The following is a 6986-nucleotide window of genomic DNA, read 5'->3' on the forward strand; positions in this document are numbered from 1 at the left end:
CTGCTCTGTGTGTGACGGGGTAGAGCCATAACCTCCCCATCGGCCCTGCCCTGAGTGTGAGAGTGGCGGCGCCCTAACCCCCTGATCGGTCCTGCTCTGTGGGTGATAGAGGGTGGCGCCCCAACCCCACCCCCCACGGGCCCTGCTCTGTGTGTGATGGGGTAGAGCCATAACCTCCCCATTGGCCCTGCCCTGAATGTGACAGGGTGTGGCGCCCCAACCCCCTGATCTACCCTGCTCTGTGTGTGATAGGGGGTGGTGCCCCAACTCCCCTATCGGCCCTACTCTGTGAGTGACAGGGGGGAGCTCCTCAACTCGCTGATCGGCCCTGCTCTGTGCATGACAGGGGGGTGCTCCCCAACACCCTGATGGGCCCTGCTCTGTGCATGACACGGGGGAGCTCCCCAACCCCCTGATCGACCCTGCTCTGTGCGTGACAGTGTACAGAGCCCCAACCCCCTGATTGGCCCTGCTCTGCGCATGACAGGGGGTGGCGCTGCAACCTCCCCATCGACCCTGCCTTAAGTGTGACAGGGGGCGGTGCCCCAACCCCCCAATCGGCCCTACCCTGAGCGTGACTGGGGGTGGCATCGCAACCTCCCAATCCGCCCTGCTCTGTGCATGACAGGGGCGGCGCCCCAACTCCCCAATCGGCCCTGCTCTGAGCCTGACCAGGGGCTGCACCTAGGGATTGGGCCTGCCCTCTGCCACCCGGGAGCAGGCCTAAGCCAGCAGATCGTTATCTCCTGAGGGGTCCCAGACTGCGAGAGGGCACAGGCCGGGCTGAGGGACCCCCTCTCCCCCCCAAGTGCACAAATTTTTGTGCACCAGGCCTCTAGTCTATAATAATAAAAGCGTAATATGCTAATTAGACCATACGACATTCCAGATGAAGCCGTGGCTGCGAGGGCTGAGGCAAGCCTCCGTGGCTGTGAGGGCTGAGCCCCTTGCATGAATTTCATGCATTGGGTCTCTAGTATACTAATAAAACAATGGACAAAAGATAACACGATTGTGAGCCCTAAAGAAAAAAAAAATGAGATCTCCAATTGCATATACTGTTTAGCTTAGGGAGGGTGCAATCAGAGACCAGGGGGCTTGCTAAATTGAGGAGAAAGAGGTTTAAGTGCACAAAGACCAAGTCATCTAGAATTTGTAGGATGGTGGACCAATGAGGAAGCAGCAGATAAGGACAGGGCTCTGGAGATCTGCAGAGATCTCGCACAAGTCTTTGGTTAAATACTGATCTCCGTAAAGCTAACTGAAATGGGGCTAAAGGGTGGGAACACATCACATAGAGAATAGGCAGAATAAACTCTCAGAGCTCAAACTGGCTGTTCATGTTTCCACTATCCAAGTGAAATAATTTGTAATACAAAGGGCATTGGATACTGTGCTCAGAAGAGTTTCACCTTAGTTGTAAGGATAAGTTGGCTGTGTGCAAAAGGCCGATATTGACATGCACCCCAATAAGACTTGAAAACACGCCACAAACTGATTTGCCTGATTCCAAGGAACTTAACTGCATATCAGAAAAAAAAAATCCAATGCTATTTAAAGGAATACAACAGAACCCAGCAAAGGAAAACATAAAATTTATAATGATGACATCAAACACAAAACTAAGCAGGCATGCAAAGAAGAAAATGTGATTATAATCAGATGAAAAGAAAAAACAGACCCAGAAAATCATCCAGAAATTAGATAAAATTAGCAGACAAGAATGTTAAAACAGTAATTGTAAGTGTGCTCCATATGAAAGTAGAGGAAAACCTAAACATGATGAGGGAGTCGAGAGGAAACCCAGGTTATTTTAAATTTCATTTGAAAAGCCATTTGGAAATCAGTAGTACTATTTTGCAAGAATAGGAACATCTCCAGCATTTTTAATTGGTATATTTCTCCCTGGTTTGGCCTGAGGCATAAAAACCACAGGGTCAAGTTTTAATAGTTGTGGCTGAGACACTCCTTTACTCCTATGAGAAATAGATGAAAAAGAACAATAAAATAGAAATAAACTTATTCTAATCTAAATAAAGCTGACACAGCATATTTTATAAATGCCTAGGTTTTAATTTTAAACAAGTTATTCTACCTGACCAAGTGAAGGGCGACCAAGCCAGCAGGGGGGGCTCTTGAGGGCGACCAGGTTGGCAGGGGGGACAGTAAGGAGTGACCATGCTGGCAGGGGGGGAAGTTAGGGGCAACCAGGCCGGCAGCAGGGGGGGGGCAGCTGGGGGTGACCAGGTCAGCAGGGGGGACAGTTAGGGGCGATCAGGTTGGTAGGCAGAGGCGGTTAGGGGTGATCAGGCTGGCAGGGGAGCCAGTTACGGGCTATCAGGCAGACAGGCAGGTGAGCAGTTAGGAGCCAGCAGTCCTGGATTGTGAGAGGGAAGTCTGACTGCCCCAGGATCAGGCCTAAACCGGCAGTTGGACATCCCCCAAGCAGTCCCAGATTGGAGAGGGTACAGGCTGGGCTGAGGGGACCCCCTCCTCTGTGCACAAATTTCATGCAGTGGGCCTCTAGTATATTTATATTTCTGTTAGTGATGAATGCTTTGAAGGAAATAAAGTCGAGCCCTATGACAGGGACACCTTGGTGCCTTTATAGTAGATAAAGACCCAAATGGCCAGCAGCACCCACTTGTGTAAAATCAGTGAAAGAGGATCGCAGGCCGGGGAACTGGCAGATCTGCCTGCCAAGAACAAAGAAGCAGGCTGTGCAAGAAAGAGATTGTACAAAACAGATTGCTTTATCTAGACAAAATAATCAGGAAATAACCCTTCTGGTTAGGCTCTGATTCCATCCTCACTTATGGGTCAACTACATACTGCTTGGTAACACTGGTTTTTATTAGCTACTCATAAAGATGGCAGAGACAACAGAATTGTCATTCTTGCACAGGGAACAGGAGATGAGTCTATAGGCGACCAGGTTGGTAATATAGATGTGGCCAGTTTGATAGTTAATAGATTAATGCTATTAATTTCAGTTAAGAATTCATAGTAAAACCTCTATTAAATCCCTGCAGGAGAAAAAAATACAGTACAGGTGACAGGAAGCTCAGCTTTTTGTTATTACTTGTTGCTGAGAAAACATGCCAGCTAACTACAGGTTAAATGCTGTTCATGAGGCTTTATTTGGAGGGCCACGCTTTTGGATGTTTCTATCGCAAGTACAGTTCATCAGGACTGAAACCAAGCCTGTTATTTCCACCTTGTAGCCTATGTGGTCTTATTGTGGTGCCGATGTGCGTAAACGTGTTTTTTCTCTGTGGTTTCCTTACTGGTTCTGGAGAGTTACAGATAGTGCAAAAGGTCTTAGGTCAGTTTATCTTTCCAGATACAGAACAGAGTAAAAGGGCTCTAATATGCTGGTGCTTAAAGTAATATTATAAGTTTAGTTTGCCTTTCCATGAGTAAAAACAAAACAAACAAATAAACAAAAATTAAAGATAAAATCAGAAATCATTAGCACAGAATAATACTCTGGAGCAGGGGTCCTCAAACTACGGCCCGCGGGCCACATGCAAATACAAATATTGTATTTGTTCCCATTTTGTTTTTTTACTTCAAAATAAGATATGTGCAGTGGGCATAGGAATTTGTTCATAGCTTTTTTTTTAAACTATAGTTCGGCCCTCCAACAGTCTGAGGGACAGTGAACTGGCCCCCTGTTTAAAAAGTTTGAGGACCCCTGCTCTGGAGCCTACGGAGAAAACACACACACACACAATCCCTCAATTATGCCAGTTGCTCTTATCTATCCCTTTTTATAGTATTTCTCATCTGTGCTTGTCCTGAAGCATCAGAGCGTTTTGTGGTGTTTTTGATAGGAGAAAGGATAATGTAATACACTATAGGTCTTCAATTCACAGTAACTGGTGGAAAAAGAGAAAGATAAGTGAGTCCTTATAACTCAGCAAGGATAAGTGATCCAGGTGGTAAATCTATTAGGTAATTCAAGAATTTTTAGAAATATCTCCTTAGAAACTTAATTAAGGGAGTAGCCTAGTACATGTAGTAAATTAGTTGTTTCCAACATTAAAGTTTCCTTTTAATATTTTAAAAGAAATTAAAATTTTAATAAAAAGTGTTCTCCTTTTGAGGACTTCCTCAAACTTCATTTGTCTCTTTATGGTAAATTCTTTCTAAAGGAGTAAGGTGCCTCTCCATTCTATCCTATTTCATTATTTAAATTGAGTTTGTTAGAGATCTAAAGTTTAATTTTTTAAATCTTCACCTGAGGATATGCTTGTGTGTGTTTTTTTTTTAATTTTTTCATTCATCAAACACTTATTGTATTTTTAAAATTTAAATTCTTTATTGTTGAAAGTATTACATATGTCTCCTTTTTCCCCCATTGACCTCTCCCCAGCCAGCTCCCTCCTCCCCCCCCCCCCCCCCACACACACACTACTGTCTGTGCCCTTTGGTTATGCTTATATGCCTGCATACAAGTTCTTTGGTTGATCTCTAACACCCCCCCACCCCCACCCACACACACACCTTCCCTCCAAGGTTATCTCTGGATCTATTTTTGTTCATCAGTTTATGTTGTTCATTATATTCCACAATTGAGTGAGATCGTGTAATATTTATCTTTCTCCTTCTGGCTTATTTCGTTTAGCATAAAAAATGTGGAATGCGTCATGAATTTGTGTGTCATCCTTGCACAGGGGCCATGCTAATCTTCTCTGTATTGTTCCAATTTTAGTATATGTGCTGCTGAAGTGAGCACGGATATGTTTTTATTGATTTTGAGAGAGGGGGAGAGAGAGAGAGAGAGAGAGAGAGAGAGAGAGAGAGAGAGAGAGAGAGAGAGAGAGAAACATTGACCCGTTGCCTCCCATATGTGCCCTGACCAGGGATCGAACCTGCAACCTGGGTATGTACCCTGAAATGTTCTAAATTTCATTGCTATAAAATTATAAAAAATATATGTTGCTATATCCACACAATAGGTTACTAGTGAACCATTAAGATAATTATGCTTATATCTATTGTCATGAAAGAAATTCATGCTCTATTGACTAAGTGAAAATTAGGGCCCCATTTTAATAATTCATATAATTCATATAGTTATATGTGCATTAAATATATGAAAATATATTTACCAAGGTACTTCAAAGTAGAGGATTATGGGTGACTTTATATTTTTACTGTTGTTTTTTTTAAAAAATATATTTTATTGATTTTTTACAGAGAGGAAGGTAGAGGGATAGAGAGTTAGAAACATCGATCAGCTGCCTCCTGCACATCTCCTACTGGAGATGTGCCTGCAATCCAGGTACATGCCCTTGACCGGAATCGAACCTGGGACCCTTCAGTCCGCAGGCCGACACTCTATCCACTGAGCCAAACCGGTTTGGGCAATTTTTACTGTTTTAAAATACATTTTTTTTTGTACTTTCATGTATTAACAGGTATTTTTATAACCATAAAAAGACTAAAAATCTATTCCTATTTTTTAAAAGTGTTATTGAGTATTTCACTATAATTAGATCGAGGATAATAATACTTCATGTCGTGAAATCCAAACAACCCATGGAAAATAGTTACAGTTTTTAAAGGAATGACTTGTCCAGTCACATCACAAATGATAGCTTGTTTCCTTTCAAGCAAAGGGACCTGGAGAATAAAATTAAATGGAGAAATTCAAATGTATAGAAAGAGTATTAATAAGGAAGGCATGGATACTTTTATACTGTTATATACACATACATACCCAGCCATGGTTTTCATAAAACTAGTGCTTGCTTGCTTCTGTAAAAAGAGGAAATATTTCAGGTTTTATGGTAAAGCCATTTTGGAGGTAGAGAAGGCTGGTTTGGAAAGGATTCCACATTTGTCATACTTTCTTTCATGCTTAATAGAAAAATGAGTCTGACCTGATGAATGGAGCATTGTTAGAAGTCAGAAAACATTAATGCTTCTCATTAGAATTTCATTTGTCACATGACTTTGATGAAGGACCCTCCTCTTAGTAGGAGAGTCATTAATCAACCAAAGGTATGCAGAACATTTCCTTTTTAATGCAGACATTTCATAAACTAAACCAAAATAATGAATAGCAGTTAAAAATAAAACTCTAAGAATCATTTTATTATATACTTTGAAGATCCACTGAATATTTTCTGCTTTTTAGTACAAAGTAAGAAAATTAATTTAGAGTTTAACTAGCCATAATATTAAGCAAAGCAGCAGCAGCTTATTTTATTTTTTGAAGCAATAAGAGTCTATTGGGGTGGAGGCAGGCATGCAAGTAATAAAGAATTCTTTTTTTTCTGACCCACTCCGGGTGTGAGAGAGACACACAATCTCCCACACGCCTGCAACTGAGATACATGCCCTTGGCCGGAATCAAACCCGGGACCCTTCGGTTCGCAGGCTGACGCTCTATCCACTGAGCCAAACCAGCTAGGACAAAGCATTTTGAATATTGTTATTGTATTTTGGTCTTCAGGTAATTGTAAGTTCTCTTGAGTTTAGAGCTTAGCAATATGTTTGCCAATATCAATAAGCAAAAGGTGGGGCATTTTATTTTTTCTTTCGATTAAAGATTCACTTCTTTCATGTTGTTTTTTTTAAATTTGTTGATAAAGGAGAAAAACAAGGGGATAACAGATGTGGATGCTTAGTCATGTTGCTTATTATTATAAAGTGACATGAAAACATGGTTTGCTTTATCTAGACAGATGTGGTTTTAATCTTTTTGGGTTGACTTGAAGAATAATTATGCACACATCTGGAGTTTACTTTCTGTAAAGGTCAATTTGACTTCCAGTGGATATCATTAGGCATTTATGATTTTCACTTCCAGATTAGTGTGGTATAGGTTGAGATATAGTTAACTCTATTTTGCTGTAAAGGAAATGTTTAGTGGAATAAGGTAGTTGCCTAGACATTGAGTTGTAGTTACCTGCAATAATTACTTGTAAGCCTTCTGAATTCTGCTTTTAAAACCTGTAGCTCATTCTTCCTTC

The 6986-nt window shown here is 41.6% G+C and overlaps 1 non-coding gene across 1 annotated transcript; it reads right to left on the bottom strand.

The window, feature by feature from the left end:
• Window positions 1–4634: 4634 nt before the first annotated feature.
• On the bottom strand, window positions 4635–4741 carry LOC118660933. Its single transcript, XR_004969097.1, has one exon. It is a non-coding gene; the product is annotated as a U6 spliceosomal RNA (small nuclear RNA).
• Between the last annotated feature and the right edge of the window lie 2245 nt (window positions 4742–6986).

Source organism: Myotis myotis, unplaced genomic scaffold (genome assembly GCF_014108235.1).
Source record: "Myotis myotis isolate mMyoMyo1 unplaced genomic scaffold, mMyoMyo1.p scaffold_m19_p_7, whole genome shotgun sequence".
Taxonomy (NCBI): Eukaryota; Metazoa; Chordata; class Mammalia; order Chiroptera; family Vespertilionidae; genus Myotis; species Myotis myotis.